This window comes from Scyliorhinus canicula, chromosome 13, assembly GCF_902713615.1.
Source record: "Scyliorhinus canicula chromosome 13, sScyCan1.1, whole genome shotgun sequence".
NCBI classification, from domain to species: Eukaryota; Metazoa; Chordata; class Chondrichthyes; order Carcharhiniformes; family Scyliorhinidae; genus Scyliorhinus; species Scyliorhinus canicula.
The window spans coordinates 40,590,048-40,608,351 of NC_052158.1; the positions used below are offsets into that span (position 1 = coordinate 40,590,048).

At 49.9% G+C, this 18,304-nt stretch overlaps 1 protein-coding gene across 1 annotated transcript in view; it reads left to right on the forward strand.

The window, feature by feature from the left end:
* Positions 1–18,304, forward strand: part of LOC119975574 (verrucotoxin subunit beta-like) — a gene marked incomplete at its 3' end in the record, with an annotated part of 275,562 nt that overhangs the window by 149,833 nt on the left and 107,425 nt on the right. The gene's annotated exons all lie outside the window — the stretch shown is intronic.

The following is an 18,304-nucleotide window of genomic DNA, read 5'->3' on the forward strand; positions in this document are numbered from 1 at the left end:
GGGCACGCTGCCCAGGAAAACGCTGCAGGCGGACCGGAGAATCCCGACCATTCCCTAATTTTCTATCATCACAGAATGAAACAATACAGAAAAAGGCCATTCAGCCCATCCAATCTGTGCTAGCTCATTGAAAGATTTATCTAACGTGTCCCTCTCCCTGCTCTTTCCCACAGCCCTGGAAATTTTAACCTTCAAGTGTTTATTAAATTGCCTTTTGAAAGTTCTGTATTGTGGAGAAAGGAAAATAACTGCTCAGGTCCTTTAGAGCCAAGGAGATAATACACAAAATCCTCTTAAAATGTAAATAAACAACAGACTGGTTAGGATCTAAAAATTGAAACAAGCAATTTAACCTCTCAATTTTGAAATTGTGCTCTTAATTTGAAATGTTTTCTGTGTTTTCTCTTTCCAAATTCCTAATGAACTGTTGTGCATTTGTGTTCAATTTGATTTGTTTCTGTTTTATTTTAGAGTTAGATAAGAGTTTGATTGTTTAATCATTATATATCAATATTAAAGGAAATCAACAAGTCGCTTCATAAACAAGTAATAACTGTGACACGTTTCTGATGCTGGAACACACAGAGGCAAAACATTATATTGACATTGACATCAGATTATTCCGACAGTTGGTTATCATTTTATTGTTTCAGGTGTTTTCTTCAAATTTGTGATTAGAACTGAGGTTTTTAGTTCCACAATAAATAAATGTCTGAATTATGTTCAAATGTTTAAACGTAATTGAATTTTCTTAAGTTTGCAACACGTGTTTCTCTATTCCAAATGTACTTCATCAAATGATTTGATTTGAAATTGTAAACGTTATTCAGTTATTGCCTGCTAGTCAATAAAATAAATGATTTAATCCAGTTCAATGTCATCTTTGATAGCAATTAAATATCTGGACAAATCTTTGAAGAGGGTAAGAGCGGTGCCCATTTCACTGTTAATCCAGGAAAATAGACCTTCATACAGTTACAAGCTCCTGGTTGCTCAATATTGCTGGAAAAATGCCACTCCAATAATTTTATATATAAAATACAACTAGTTTATTGTGCAAAATACAAACCTACAATGCACAAACTTACTTCTTGCACAGTTTACGTGGGTGTCATCAGTCTCCTGTTTTCTGCTAGTGCATTGAGTTGCGAACTCAGGGCCATCTTCGTGCCTCGAGGGTTGGTCCTAGGTTCTCACGATGGACCCTTGAAGCTGACCCCTTTTATACCATCTCAGCCAAAAGTCATATGATTCTTGGTAACCGTTAAATACAATTTCCTTGTATCCTGAAGCTGTTGATCCTAAATTTAGCATTCTCTTCTCTAGTTTCCTATCCCTAACCGACTAACTAACTAGCAGTCTCAATACATGGCTAGAGTTTGACCGTTAGCCCTGCTGCATTTCCCTTGGATCAGGAAACCTTCTACTTTTTTTTTCTTTTCTTTTTTTTAAATAAATTTAGAGTACCCAATTATTTTTTCCAATTAAGGGGCAATTTAGCGTGGCCAATCCACCTACTCTGCACATTTTTGGGTTGTGGGGGCGGAAACCCACGCAGACATGGGGAGAATGTGCAAACTCCATACGGACAGTGACCCAGAGCCGGGATCGAACCTGGGACCTCAGCGCCGTGAGGCGGTTGTGCTAACCACTAGGCCACCGTGCTGCCCTGGAAACCTTCTACTTTTTACAGACAGTGACTAATTCTGTTGATTCTAGCCCATTAGCAGCAACTTGTACATGTTAGCTAAGCACACTGGTTCTGCTCTCTCCTAATGGCCAATTTCTCAGGTCTACAGTTCCCCCTTTGACCCACTGGGCATTGTTCATTTTTGATCACCATCGTGTATATTCCGTTCCTCTGGGTCTGTCTTTTTTACCCAACTCCCCTCGAATAAGCGGTATCCTAATTCCTTCCAAAGCATCGCTAACAGCCAGCTGTCTTTGTCATGGCTTTATCAATCATTTCATGTCAGGAACTTTACATACACCATGATCCCAACGAATATGATCATTATCCAATGGGACACAATTCTCAGCCACGGATGTAGTTGAACATTAGTGTCCCAGTTCCACAGGTTCTTCCACCAAGTAGTGACTGGGATATGTTTAATAACCTCCTGCAGTGCCTGAGAAGTCTGGTTGATATTGTAGTAAGACCTGGTTGATGTGTTAGGCAGGTTGGTTCGACGTGGACTGCACTTGATGCAGTGTAGCGAGAGACATACCTTTAACACTGGCGAAGATCCAACACGATTGTATTCAACGTTGTAACTAATATACATGCTCAGCTGTGGGTTGACACTGTACTGAATTGACTGGAGACCTAGTACTAGCCTGACCAGACTTACTAGCTGCCATGATGTTTGAACTGGCTTGCTCATGGGCTCTGACTGTCTCTGTGGCTGGGTCCAGAGAAAGCGGGAAACATAGTGCACTCTGGTGGTGTCCTATCTGGTGATTGGCTGCTCTGTGTTGTGTGCTTCCTGGTCATCCTGTGTGTCAATCACTGCCTGTCTGCACTCCATTATATACATGGGTGGATATCATGACATCTCTCCTTTTTTTTTAGATAAATAAGTATTAAGGTGTGTGTGTGTAAATATATGTATATGTGCCTGACTATATACAAAATGTGTCAAAATGAACCTATATACATAGGAAGGTGTCAATAGTGCAGATACATGGCAGATGAAACGGTATTTACAGAGGTCACAACGATGAGGTCACAAAATGTACAAAAGTTCAGTCTCTTGATTTAGTCTTTGTGGCGGGCGACGAATTCTTGTTGATTGCCCGCAGGGTGGATCAGGGGCCGCCTGCACTTGGATAGGCGGGATCGCTGCCAATGCCGTGGTCGCGGGGGCCGGCAGGATTTCTGGCAGATCGGTTGCCTTGTGGTAGGGTACGTCCGGAGGAGGCATTGTGGGTGGCGGGGCACTTCGGTCAGATAGCGGCATGGAACTCTTCGCACTGCCCGTCTATTGCGCTGGAGCAGGGAGCCATTAGCCATGCGGACAAGGAACGATCTTGGGGACACTTGCTTGATCACCACAGCTGTGGCTGACCAGTCGCCCCCAGGCAACTGTACACAACATAATCAGTTGGGACCAGCTCGGGTAGATCCGTGGTATGAGCATCGTATGTGGCTTTCTGTTGGGCTTGCGACTGCTGCATTTTCCGTACGACCGTGAGGTGGTAAAGGCCTGGAACATGGATGGCTGGAACTGTGGTCTTCGGAGTGCGATTCATGAGCATCTGCACTGGAGACAACCTAGTGGACAGCAGGGTTGCCCTGTATGCCAGCAGTGCCAGGTTGAAGTCGGAGCCTGAGTCTGCAGCCTTGCATAGCAACCTCATAACAATATGGACCCCTTTCCCGTTTGACTGCGGGTAGTGGGGGCTGGAGGTTATGTGACGGAAGTTGTAGGACTGTGCAAAATCAGACCATTCCTGGCTGTAAAAGCAGGGACCGTTGTCACTCATTACCGTGAGTGGTATCCCATGCCTGGTAAACGTTTCTTTCCAGGCTTTGATCACTGCCTTCAACGTGAGGTCGGACAGTTTCACCACTTCTGGGTAACTGGAGAAGTAGTCAACCAGAAGTACATAGTCACGCCCCTTGGCGTGGAATAGGTCGACACCGACTTTGGACCACGGAGAGGTCACTATCTCCTGTTGCTGCAACGTTTCTTTGGGTTGAGCTGGCTGAAACCTCTGACAGGTGGGGCAGTTGAGGACTGTGTTGGCAACGTCCTGGCTGATGCCCGGCCAATAACCCACCTCCCGAGCTCTCTGTCGGCATTTCTCGACCCCAAGGTACCCTCATAGTTCGCATGCTCTGAGGAATTACGATCCTGTCGAGCTTCAGGAGGATGTCTTCCACCACCGTCAGGTCGTCCTTTATGTTGTAGAACTGGGGACATTGGTTAAGGTGCTGCATCACATGCTGTAGCAGAGGATCCTTGTCCGTTTCCTCATGAATTTGGACCACCTGCTCGTCAGAGGCCGGAAGGTTGATGGCACACAATTGCACTTGTGCTTCTATGTGGCTGATGAAGTCAGTTTGTTCACATGTGTGGTAATGGACTTGAATAGGGCATCTGCAACAATGAGCTGTTTGCCTAGCGTGTAGACAAGTTCAAAGTCGTAGCAGCGTAGCTTAAGAAGAATTCGCTGTAACCGAGGCGTCATGTCATTTAAATCCTTCTGGATAATATGGACGAGAGGCCTGTGGTCCGTCTCTACCGTGAATTTTTGCAGGCCATAAACATAGTCGTGAAACTTGACTATCCCTGTTAGGAGGCCCACACATTCCTTCTCAATCTGAGCGTACCGTTGCTCAGTGGGCGTCAAGGCTGTGGAGGCATACGCCACTGGAGCCCAGGAGAAGGAGTCATCTCGCTGGAGGAGCACCGCCCCAATGCCGTCCTGGCTTGCATCAGTTGATATCTTGGTTTCCTTGGTTGGGTCGAAGAACACCAGAACCGGGACTGTGGCGAGCTTCGCTTTCAGCTCGCGCCATTCCTCTTATGCGCGGGCATCCACTGGAATTCCGTCAACTTCTTGACGAGATAGTCGATGGCCGTGGTGTGGGATGCCATATTGGGAATGAAATTCCCAAGGAAGTTGACCATCCCGAGAAAACGGAGGACTGCCTTCTTTTCCTCCGGGCTCTTCATGGTGTTGATCGCCGAGACCTTGTCGGCACCTGGCCGCACGCCCTGATGCAAGATATGGTCACCTTGGAATTTGATGTCCAATTGACCAAATGGACCGAGGGGAACGAAGAGACCGATGACCCAACTGCGCAGGTGCATACGTTGATCGACCACACTGCGCATGCGTGATGGCGCATGGAACGCGCTGACGTTGGCGTCATGACGTGTCTGAATTATGACCCTTTGGACATAGGGGTGTCCAATAAGGCGATCAATGACTTGATTGGCACCGTGATAGTGAATTCCCAATCATATTTCCATCCTCAATAATCACTTATTGCAGCTGATCATCGAATGGGTGAGGGGGGGGGGGGGGGGGCGAGCAGCTGGAGTACTCCCCGCAGGACTGGGGCGGTGTCCGTGCACTGACCACTATTACGGCGGCCATCTTGCTGCGCAACCACTGGCCACCCACTCCGGCCCCTGGCTCTATACAGTGACACCGGCAATATGGGTGTGCGCACCCCCTCACCCCACCCCCACCACAACATGTCCATCTCCCCCTGCCCCAAACATCCTTCCCAGCCGGCAGCCAACCACCCAGGGCCACACCCAAGGCAGCCCCCAGTGAGGGCAGTGCCAGCCAATGGTACCCCTGGTAGCAGGGAGGGTACCAGGACTGGGGACAGTGACGGGACCGAATACAGATGGGGCAGGGGTGGGGAAGGGACATGCATGGGCGGAGCCACAGAGCCAACAAGGGCCATAGTGTAGCCCATGGAACCTGGCTGGGCACAGGAGTATGCGCCATGCTAACATGTTAGCCTTTAACTCCCTGCAGACAATGGCATTTGGACATCAACCTGCAATGCTGGCTGCTATGGTGATGGCCGCAGCCCTGCGAGATGCCCTGTGGCCGCGTGAGCGGGGGCCACTCAGAGAAGAGGGGGATCTGCAGCAGTGGAACGGCCAGCAGAGGGGCAGGTGACAGCCGCACAGGCTGGAGGACCGGCCGTCGAACAGGCCAAGGAGGAGGAAGTGCCAAGGAGGTGCCACATGAAGCCTCGCTTGTAGCGCCGCCACCTGTCATTCGAGGACCTGCCGGACCGGGCATGTCGTCGGAGACTGCAGATGAGCAGATAGACAGTACGACACATCTGCCAGATGATGACGCACCTGGCACTGCAGGGATATGGGGAGGACACCCACTCCCAGTGACTGTCAAGGTGATGGTCGCCCTGAACTTCTATGCCACAGAGTCCTTCCAGTCGCCGAGTCGGTGACAAAGCTTGTGATTGGTTTGCCATTTTTTTGTAACCTTTTATGAAATCTGAAACTTTCCAAGATTTCATTAGTCTGCATCTTGCAGTGGTAATCAAAGTTTGCGATTATCACACTAATCTTGATTTTGTCCACCCCTTCAAAGAATATAAATGAGTTATGTATCTCAATAGCTTGCTGACCTGCCATTGATAGTAGCAGTGCTATTCTTCTGGCTTCACAGGCAGTGTTTAAATCATTCGCTTCCAAATAAATTTGGAACTGTTGCTTAAAGAGTTTCCAGTTTGCATTTAAATTACCGGTAGTTTTCGGCTGTCGTGGAGCTTGAAAGTGTTCCATCGAGTCGATTGGTCATCGAGGATCTGTCATGTGAGAGTATCTTTAAGAAATGGGTGTTTATAAAATAGCTGCAATGGATGTACCTTTTAGAAATGGGTGTTTATCTGTGATGTCAGAGTGTGGGTGGAGCTGGGCTGTCTGTCTGCTTTTACTTTCACTTTGGGCTGTCTGCTACAGGGTGTGTTTAGTTTCGATTTAGATTTGGAGAAGCTGCAGTCAAAGCAAGATGTGTATGAATCTCTGCAAGCCAAAGAATGTTCATTTGGTGATTTCAAAGCAGTAACTGCACTCAGTAGAGAAGTTAAACCTGATGTCTTCCTGTAAAAAGGGTTCTTTTTTGTCTTACGGATGTTGCAAGGAAAGATTCAGAGTTACTTATAGAGTACTGTATTCTTTGGCAGATTTATTGATGTTGATAGTTGTTAAGATGTTTAATGTGGGTTTATAAAGTGTTAACTGGTTTTAGAAATAAACACTGTTTTAATCTAAAAGTACTGTAGATCTCTGTTGCATCACAGCTGCAAAGTAGGCCCGTGTGCTCCCCATAACTGTAATCTATTAAAAGTTGTGGGTCAGGTGAACTCCATGATACACTTTGGTGTTCGCTAAACCCTGGCCCATAACAGATCCGATTGCTGTGAAGTCGCCCACAGTTGAATACTCGGTACTAGATTTTCTCTTTTTCTTGTCTAAACTTACTAATAATCTTTCTTAAAGCTATTTTCCTCGGACCACTTCAAGTAACATATGTTACTCATTTTTTTATGCTGAGACGTTTGTGGCCGGAATTCTCCGAAAGCCCGACGAAGTGTTGACATCGGCGTCAAATTGGCGCGAGTGTCGCCAGCGTCAACGAGCCTCCAGGCCCAGGCATTCACCCCCTTCTTCGGGGGCTAGAAAGGGGCCGGAGTGCTATATGCTGCACCGGCACCAAAAGCTGACCCACCACGGCCGGCGCGGGTCTGCGCATGCGCGCGCCACTGCCGTCTCCGTGCCGACCCCCGGGCAATATGGCAGAGACCTACAGGGGCCCGGCGGGGAGGAAAGTAGGGCCTCCTCCTGGAATGAGCCCATCCGCCAATCGGTTGCCCCTGTTCGCGGGCCACAGAAACGAAGGCGGCGGGACTCGGCGGAACTTGGCCCGTCGAATGTAGAGAATCAGCGGGGCGGGGGCGCTTTCAACGGACCTCAACCAGCACCACGGTGACCGCACCTGCGATTGCTGCCGATTCTCCGGTAGCCGGCGAATCGCCGGCCTGGCATCAGAGCAGCGTGGCAGGATTCTCACGCCCCCCACCCCCACAACTCACCCCTGCCCCCCCCCACCCCCCCGCCACCCCGGTTATTCTCCGACCCTGCACGGGATCGGAGAATCCCGGCCCTTAACTTTGATGACGATGAATACGCGAAATCGTTCAATGATAACAAGTAATTTATTGAGTAACTAATCAATTAACTTGTGAGTTTGATTCTTCAATACTTTTACTAGTAGTTAAATTAAAAAAGATAGAATTAGATTAGCTATGAATTTTATACTTGCACCCTGAGCTAACTATACACTTCTGTTCTCTACTTACAACACACCCGAAGAGAGCGGTAAAACAGATTGAGCTTGTATTTATACCCATGTTAGTGTTGCCCTCTAGTGATTATCTGACTGTACTGACTACACTCAGCTGACCACAGACCAGCTGGATGTTCATTGAGTTGTACCTGCAGTGATCTCTGTACATGTGTATACATAAAGGGCTATTGTCGAAAGGATGAATCAAATGCTCAAAAATCTGATTAGATAGACTGTTCAACACCACAATTCCAGCTGGAATAAGGTTTTACCAAATACTTTTATGATGATTAGAAATACTATCGCAGGCAGGGGTGGTGGACACAGGGTATCTGCCGATTACTACTCTGATCATGCTCCACATTGGGTTGAACTGCAGATTAGCGAAGAAGGTTATCAGCACCCACAATGGAGGTTAGATGGAGGGCTGTTGGCAGATGAAGCGGTATGTGAGAGGCTGAGGAAATGCATGCAAAATTACCTGCAGGTAAATGACATGAGGAAGTCTCAGCAGCGGTGATCTGGGAGTGCTGAAGGCAGTGGTGAGAGGGGAGCTGTTCTCGATCCGGGCCTACAGGGACAGGACGGATAGGGCAGAGATGGACCGACTGAAAAAGGAGATTTTACTGATGGACAGGAGGTACGCGGAGACCCCGGGGGCAGAGCTTTTAAGGGAACGACGGTTGCCGCAGGCTGAGTTTGACATGCTGACTACAGGGAAGGCAGTGGAGCAGCTTAGAAAGGCAAGGGGAGTGATCTACGAACACGGGGAGAAAGCCAGCAGAATGCTTGCACAGCAACTCAGAAAGAGGGAGGCAGCTGGGCAAATAAGGAAAATAATGGATGGGGAGGGGAATTTGGTGGGAGATTCGACAGGGGTTAACAAGGCGTTCAGAGACTTTTACAGTAGGCTGCACAGGTCGGAGCCCCCTACGGGGCCAGAGGGGATTTCTTGGAGGGGCTGACTTTCCCAAAAGTGGGTAGGGAGCTGGTAACAGGGCTAGGGCCCCGATCAGGGTGGAAGAGCTATTGGAGGGCCTCAAGGCCATGCAGTCGGGTAAAGCCCGGGGCCGGACGGGTACCCAGCGGAGTTCTATAAAACATTTTCTGGGATATTGGGGCCGGTGCTGGTCAAGTTTTTCAATGAGGCAAGGGACAGAGGGGATCTGCTCCCGATGATGTCACAGGCCACGATTTTGTTGATTCTGAAACGGGACAAGAACCCGGAGTTATGCGGGTCTTACTGGCCGATACCCCTGCTGAATGTGGATGCCAAATTGCTGGCCAAAATTTTATCCTCCAGGATTGAGGATTGTGTGCCAGACGTTATTATGGAGGACCAGACGATGTTTGTTAACGGCAGGTGGCCAATATAAGAAGGCTGTTAAATGTGATAATGATCCCCCAGGAAAGTAGGGAAGTGGAAGAAGTAGTTGCGATGGATGCGGAAAAGGCTTTTGACCAGGTTGAGTGGGATTATCTATGGGAGGTACTGGGAGGATTCGGATTTGGGAGGGGCTTTATCGACTGGGTCAGGCTGCTGTACCAGGCTCCTGTGGCAAGTGTACGGATGAACAGGACGACTTTAGATTGCACCGGGGGACGAGACAGGGATGCCCCCTCTCCCCACTGCTCTTTGTGTTAGCTATAGAGCTGCTGGCAATTTCTCTGAGAGCCTCAAGGGGTTGGAAGGGTCTGGTCTGGGGGGTGGGGGGGTGGTGGGGGGGAGGGCGCGGGGGGCGGCACAGAGTCTTGCTTTATGCGGATGACCTGCTCCTATACGTTTCGGATCCAATAGAGGGGATGGACAATATTCCCCAAATATGGGAATATTTGGGGAATTGGGCCGGTTCCCGGAGTACAAACTAAATATTGGAAAAAGCGAGATGTTCATAGTTCAGGCGAGCGGTCAGGAGAGGCGACTGGGGGAGCTGCCGTTTAGATTAGTAGGGGACAGTTTAATATATCTAGGTATACAAGTGGCGCGGGACTGGAGCCGGTTACATAAATTGAACTTGTCCCGTTTAGTGGAGCAAATGAGGGACGACTTTCGAAGATGGGATGCACTCCCATTGTCGCTAGCTGGGAGAGTGCAGACGGTGAAAATGACGGTCCTCTCGAGATTTCTGTTCGTATTTCAATGTCTCCCCATCTTCATTCCCTGGTCCTTTTTTAAGCGGGTCAACAAAATTATCATGGGCTTTGTGTGGGGGGGGGGGGGCAAGTCCCCGTGAGTGAGGAAGGCGATGCTCGAGCGGAGTCGGGGGAGTGGGGGGCTTGCGCTGCCGAAGTTTAGTAACTATTACTGGGCGGCTAACATAGCTATGGTTAGGAAGTGGGTGGTGGGGGAGGGGTCGGTGTGGGTGCGTATGGAGGTGGTATCATGCAAGGACACCAGTCTGGGGTGTTGGTAACGGCGCCTCTGCCGTACTCCACCAGCCCCGTAGTGGTGGTGGCCCTGAGAGTCTGGGGACTATGGAGGAGGTATGTGGGAACAGTGGGAGCATCAGTTTGGTCCCCAATCTGTGATAATCACCGGTTTGCCCCGGGGATCATGGATGGGGGGTTCCGAATATGGCAGAGGGTGGGGATTGAGAGGAGGGGGACTTGTTCAAAGAAGGGAGCTTTCCGAGCATGAGAGCGCTGGAGGAGAAGTTTGGGTTGGCGAGGGGGAATGATTTCAGATATCCACAGGTGTGGAACTTTCTGTGTGGACAGGTATCATCCTTCCCACACCTGCCACTAAGGGGGATCAGGATAGGGTGGTTTCCAGAGGATGGGTGGGGGAGGGGAGCGTCTCTGGCATCTACAAAGAACTCATGGGGGCGGAGGAGACGCAGACCGAGGAACTGAAACATAAGTGGGATGAGGAGCTCGGAGGTGAGATAGAGGATGGCCTATGGGCGGACACGTTGAGTAGAGTCAACGCGACCGCAACATGTGCCAGGCTTAGCCTGATTAAATTCAACGTCATCCATCGGGCTCACATGACAGTGGCCAGGATGAGCAGATTTTTTGGGGTAGAGGACAGGTGCACAAAATGTGCGGGAGGATCAGCGAACCATGTTCACATGTTCTGGGCGTGTTCAAAACTTAGGGGATACTGGCGGTGTTTGCTGACTTCATGTCCAAGGTATTAAAAACAAGGGTGGCGCTGAGTCCAGAGGTGGCGATTTTTGGGGTGTCGGAGGAGCCGGGGTCCAGGAGGAGAAAAAGGCGGACGTTCTGGCCTTTGCTTCCCTGGTAGCCCGGAGACAGATACTGCTAGCTTGGAGGGACTCAAAGCCCCCGAAGTCGGAGACCTGGCTATTGGACATGGCGAGCCTTCTCTGCCTGGAGAAAATTAAGTCCACCCTGAGAGGGTCTCTCTTGGGGTTCGGCCGGAGGTGGCAACCATTCATCAACTTCTTCGTGGAAAATTAATCATCAGCAGAGGGGTGGAGGAGGGTTAGGGTAACATAGAGTAGGGGGTCAATTAGGCGGGTCCTCGGGAGATGGGAGCCGGTTATTGCACTATGTTTATTGTTCCATGTACATTGTTTATATTGTTCATAAGATCATAAGATCATAAGACATAGGAGTGGAAGTAAGGCCATTCGGCCCATCGAGTCCACTCCGCCATTCAATCATGGCTGATGGGCATTTCAACTCCACCTACCAGCATTCTCCCCGTAGCCCTTAATTCCTCGCGACATCAAGAATTTATCTATCTCTGCCTTGAAGCCATTTAGCATCCCGGCCTCCACTGCACTCCGCGGCAATGAATTCCACAGGCCCACCACTCTCTGGCTGAAGAAATGTCTCCGCATTTCTGTTCTGAATTTACCCCCTCTAATTCTAAGGCTGTGCCCACGGGTCCTCGTCTCCTCGCCTAACGGAAACAGTTTCTTTGCGTCCACCCTTTCTAAGCCATGTATTATCTTGTAAGTTTCTATTAGATCTCCCCTTAACCTTCTAAACTCCAATGAATACAATCCCAGGATCCTCAGCCGTTCCTCATATGTTAGACCCGCCATTCCAGGGATCATCCGTGTGAATCTCCGCTGGACACGCTCCAGTGCCAGTATGTCCTTCCTGAGATGTGGGGCCCAAAACTGGACACAGTACTCCAAATGGGGCCTAACCAGAGCCTTATAAAGGCTCAGTAGCACATCGCTGCTTTTATATTCCAACCCTCTTGCGATAAATGACAACATTACATTTGCTTTCTTAATCACGGATTCAACCTGCATGTTTACCTTTAGGGAATCCTCGACTAGCACTCCCAGATCCCTTTGTACTTTGGCATTATGAATTTTCTCACCGTTTAGAAAGTAGTCTATGCTTGGATTCTTTTTTCCAAAGTGCAAGACCTCACATTTTCTCACGTTGAATTGCATCAGCCATTTCCTGCACCACTCTCCCAAACTGTCTAGATCCTTCTGCAGCCTCCCCACTTCCTCAGCACTACCTGCCTGACCACCTAACTTCGTATCATCGGCAAACTTCGCTAGAATGCCCCCAGTCCCTTCATCCAGATCATTAATATATGTGGTGAACAGCTGCGGCCCCAACACTGAACCCTGTGGGACACCGCTGGTCACCGGCTGCCATTCCGAAAAAGAACCTTTTATCCCAACTCTCTGCTTTCTGTCAGACAGCCAATCCTCAACCCATGCCAGTAGCTCACCTCGAACACCATGGGCCCTCACCTTACTTAGCAGCCTCCTTTGTGGCACCTTATCAAAGGCCTTTTGGAAATCCAGATAGACCACATCCACTGGGTTTCCCTGGTCTAACCTACTTGTCACCTCCTCAAAGAATTCTAACAGGTTCGTCAGGCACGACCTCCCCTTACTAAATCCATGTTGACTTGTTCTAATCCGACTCTGCTCTTCCAAGAATTTAGAAATCTCATCCTTAACGATCGATTCTAGAATTTTACCAACAACCGAGGTTAGGCTAATTGGCCTATAATTTTCCATCTTTTGTCTTGATCCTTTCTTGAAGGGGGTTACAACAGCGATCTTCCAATCGTCCGGGACTTTCCCTGACTCCAGTGATGTCTGAAAGATCTCAACCAACCCTTCCGCTATTTCTTCAGCCACCTCCCTCAGAACTCTAGGATGTAGCCCATCGGGGCCAGGAGATTTGTCAATTTTAAGACCTTTTAGCTTTTTTAGCACCATCTCTTTTGTAATGGCAACCATACTCAACTCAGCCCCCTGACCCTTTATAATTTTTGGGATATTACTCATGTCTTCCACTGTGAAGACAGACGCAAAGTACTTATTAAGTTAGAACATAGAACATAGAACATAGAACAGTACAGCACAGAACAGGCCCTTCGGCCCTCGATGTTGTGCCGAGCAATGATCACCCTACTTAAACCCACGTAACCCGTAACCCAACAATCCCCCCATTAACCTTACACTACGGGCAATTTAGCATGGCCAATCCACCTAACCCGCACATCTTTGGACTGTGGGAGGAAACCGGAGCACCCGGAGGAAACCCACGCACACACGGGGAGGATGTGCAGACTCCACACAGACAGTGACCCAGCCGGGAATCGAACCTGGGACCCTGGAGCTGTGAAGCATTGATGCTAACCACCATGCTACCGTGAGGCTCCAGCCATTTCCTCGTCTCCCATCACTAGCCTTCCAGAATCAGTTTGAATTGGCCCAATGTCTACTTTGGCCTGTCGTTTGTTTCTTATGTATTGAAATAAACTTTTACTATCATTTCTTATATTACTGGCTAGCCTGCCTTCATATTTGATCCTCTCCTTCCTTATTTGTCTCTTTGTTAACCTCTGTTTGTTTTTGTAGCCTTCCCAATCTTCTGATTTCCCAGTGCTTTTGGCCACTTTATAGGATCTCTCTTTTTCTTTGATACATTTCCTGACCTCCTTTGTCAGCCATGGCTGTCTAATCCCTCCCCGGATAATCTTTCTTTTCTTGGGGATGAACCTCTGTACAGTGACCTCAATTATGCATACAAACTCCTGCCATTTTTGCTCTACTGTCTTCCCCACTAGGGTCTGCTTCCAGTCGATTTTTGCCAGTTCCTCTCTCATGCCCTCGTAATTACCTTTATTTAACTGTAACACCATTACATCCAATTTTGCCTTCTCTCTTTCAAACTGCAGACTGAACTCAACCATATTCTGATCGCTGCTTCCTAAGTGTTCCCTTACTTTAAGATCTTTTATAAAGTCTGGTTCATTACGTAGCACTAGGTCCAGAATAGCCTGCTCCCTTGTGGGCTCCATGACAAGCTGTTCCAAAAAGCCATCTTGTAAGCATTCCATGAATTCCTTTTCTTTGGATCCACTGGCTACGTTATTTACCCAATCCACCTGCATATTGAAGTCCCCCATGATCACCGTGACCTTGCCTTTCTGACATGCCTTTTCTATTTCCCGCCCCTGGTCCTGGCCACTGTTAGGAGGTTTGTACATAACTCCCATTATGGTTTTTTTGCCTTTGTGGTTCCTCAATTCTACCCACACAGACTCCACATCATCCGACCCTATGTCGTTTAGTGCCATAGATTTAATTTTGTTCTTAACTAACAAGGCAACCCCACCCCCTCGGCCCACCTCCCTGTCTTTTCGATAGGTTGTATATCCTTGGATGTTTAACTGCCAGTCCTGAACCCCCTGCAGCCATGTCTCTGTGATGCCTACCACATCATAATCATTCACGATGATCTGTGCCATTAGTTCATCTACTTTGTTACAAATGCTACGAGCATTCAGGTAAAGTGCCTTAATGCTAACTTTCTTATCATAAAATAAGAAATAATTTTAAAAAAGGAAACAGAGTGTTGGGATAAATAGGTAATTTTCAGGTTGGCAAATATGCAGGTTGGCTGGTGTGTCGCAGGGATCAATGTTGGAGCCTCAATTATTTTATTTATATTGTTGTTGTTTACAATGCCGAAAAATACCTCAATAAAATTGTTTATTAAAAAAAAAGAAAGACTGTCAAAGGTTCTACAGGAAACTCACCCTTCCAGCTCATGACAGGTAGAGAGATGAGAGAGATCGGAAGTTTATTGGGAGTGGACTTCTCTGAATCTGAATCACAAGAGCACGATCAGAAACTTAGTGAACCATTTGGAACATATGAAAATGACTGCGGCATTAAATATGGGGAAGGGCAGAATATACAGGACAGAATTTATTTTTATGGTAAAGGGAATCCCAACTAACTGGATATAGGACAACAAATCATGATCAGACAAATCAGGCAGAAACCTTCCTGTCACTCCAATATGCCGGCCCCTGGATAAGATGTTGTAGTTAAGGCCGGCCCCTCACTAAATGAGGTGCTGCTGGACACAGGAATCACCAAATGGTTCCACGTTAATCAACTGGAAGTTTATGGAAAACAACACAACCATTCTCACCGTGTGATAATTGAGAGTCAGAATCTCTCCGACATTTGGAATGACCTGTCATTGGGTCTAAACCTCATCTTCAGAGACCAGTCAGGAGAACAGGAGAGGCGAATCGTCGAGTTAGTTCCCTCATGGGATTACTCCAAAACTTAGATTATTCACAACGTGCTTGGCACAGGCCAGCCCCAGGGTCAGGCAATAAATCCCCGTGACTGGTTAGACGCAGCGTCAATTGGCACCCCATCTGGAATTAATAGCCGGGATTCTCCATTTGGGAGACTAAATGCGGAATTCTCCATTTCTTAGGGTTGGATTCTCCATTTCAGTGGCTAAGTGCTGGCTGAAGCGAAGAATTCCCGGGGTTTTATGACGCCCAAATCAGCGCTGAACCCTCACCGATTCTGGGAACAGTGAGGGGTGAGCAGCGGTGCCGAGTAAAACTCCTGGCTTCCATGCCAAAAATGACTGGAGAATGGCCGGGGCCGTGGCTGCGCATTCTAACAGCGATGACCTGCCGTGGTCGCGTCGTACAACATGGCACCAGCCGTGCGTGGACCAGACCTGCCAAGTGCGGCCCTACCAGTCCTCCCCAGCCCTTGTGGAAGCCCCCCCAGCCAGTGGCACGGCTCCCGGTCGACTGTGGCGGTGCTGGACACAGTCGGATTCCCGGCCGCTCAGATCACATGTCAGCCGCGTGGTTGGGAACAAGGGTCAGCAGGGGCGGAGCATCGTGGGAGGGCCTTCCGATGACGCGCCAACACCATTGCAACAGTGTTATGGACTCAACGCGATTACGCCATTTCAAGGGGGCTGCGAATCGGATACTGGCATCAAACTGCGCAGGCACGATTTGAACGTTGGAAGGGATTCTCCGCCCAGTCACCAATTACGATATTGGTGTTGGGCAATGGAGAATCCCACCTGAAGTGTTGATGTCAATGGAGAATCCATTAACTTTCACGATAGAAAAATCGGAGCCAAACCTGCACCAATTCCGCTGCTATTAATGGGCTAGCTCCACTTGGAACACAATCAATTCTAATGAAAAATGGTGCTGGATTCGCCGGGTCCATGATTGACACTCATGAGGTTGTCAAGCCGCACATAAACGATTCTCCCGCCACACACACCACCCCGGCCAACAAGGTGGCTGTAAGGAAAGCGGCACCAAGATTTACAGACGCCGAGCTGGGGACCCCCCGTACGTGGGAGAGGAGAGGCAGAGGACCCTGTGATGTCCGCGAAGGAGGCTGCCAGCCGCCACCATCTATCGAGCCTGGGTGCAGATGGCAAAGGTGGTCAGCGCCGTGGGCATCATCACCCGGAACGACAGGTAGTGCTGGAAGAAACTTCATGACTTCCTCAGGGCGGAATTGTGACCCTGGCACCAACCCCGTTCCCCCACACACGGGAAACTGGACCCCCCCCTTTGGAGAGCGGCTAAACCCCCACCCTGCCCCACATGCCAGCAGCGATACCAGCTGCCTTGACCGTGTGCCCTCGCCACTGAGGCCTCCAGCTACCCACCCCCGGGCTGCAAGCATCGGACCGCCTGACACTATTGTCTCCTGTGTCTCCCCCCCCTCCCCCTCCCCCGCACCCCCACCCCCCAGATTCTCCTACAAACAACCGTCGGGAGGGCAAGAACACTAGAGAGGGGCCACCAGACCTGCGGCCCCTCACCATGGCACAGCAGAGCGGCCCGAAGGAACGGGAAGTTGCTGAGGTGGAGTGCAGTCATGGGCGAGGAAGTGATATCCTGCTTAGTTGCAGTTCCCCATGACATGTGTCGAGACCCCTCCCTCTCCCCACACCATCCTCACCCCACCCTTCCTTCACCCGCATACCACCCTCTTCCCCCTCAATCCCACCCCTCCTCAGCCCCACACCATCTTCGCCCCCTCACCCTCCACCACCCCTACACCACCCTCGCCAACCCTCCATTACCAACGAACCCCACCCCTCCCCCGGTCCATGGTTTAATCATGCATATTGTCTTGTGTCCTGCAGGACCTGCTGGAGATGGGGCGGGTTCATCCGGCAGCCCGCACCCCAAGTCGGTGTCAGAGCCGGTGCCCCATGCAGCTGAGCACTGACAGGGAGAGCAGCCCGAACACCGGCCCTCCGCCAGAGACTCAGGAGACCCCAGAGCTCAGGTCCGTGGATGATAATAAGAAGAAGAATTTTTATGAGTGTCACAAGTCAGCTTACATTAACGCTGCAATTAAGTTAGTGCGAAAATCCCTTAGTGCCTGTTCGGGTCACAGAGGGAGAATTCAGAATGTCCAATTCACCTAATAGCACGTCTTTCAGGACTTGTGGGAGGAAACTGGAGCATCTGGAGGAAACCCATGCAGACACGGGGAAAACGTGCCAACTCCGCAGACAGTGACCCAAGTCGGAATTGAATCTGGGTCCCTGGCACTGTGAAGCAACAGTGTTACCATGCCACCTAACACTGACTTCCCGTCACAGCTGTCCCCAACACTCTCCACCATCCCAGAGGCACTCACATCAGTTGGGTACTTTAGTGAAGAGGCTCCTGAGACACTCTCTGGTACGCACCACACAACTGCCCCGATACAGCAGGTGGAGGTAGGAACACCCAAGGGGCCGGATGGTCAGAGGGCAGGTCGACCCCAGGAACTAGCTGCCGTCGCTGCCTTTTGGAACATCCAGTCCCAACCACAGTGCAGATGTAGTCACAGAGCCAGAGGCCACAGGAGGAGATGATGGTGCAGGTGGAGGAGTCCAACCACGTGCAGGACCAGGAGGTGTTGCCGACCATGCGTGCTACCCAGGCCGACACCGCACGAGTGGCGTCCGCAGTGGAAGCACTGGGAGCGACGGTCTCGGCTATGGGTCAGCGTTTCCAAGGCCTGGGGCATTCTGTGCAGGCAGTGGCCCAGGCCCTGGGTAGGGCTGCCCTCTCACTGGCAGTCCTGTGCCAGAGCCACCTGAACATTGGAGTGGCGCTCCTCAGCATTGCCCGGTCACACTCCGGCCACCCGGACTGTTCCTGTGCCCCCCCCCCCCCCACCCACCCACCCGTCCATCCGTCCCCCCCACC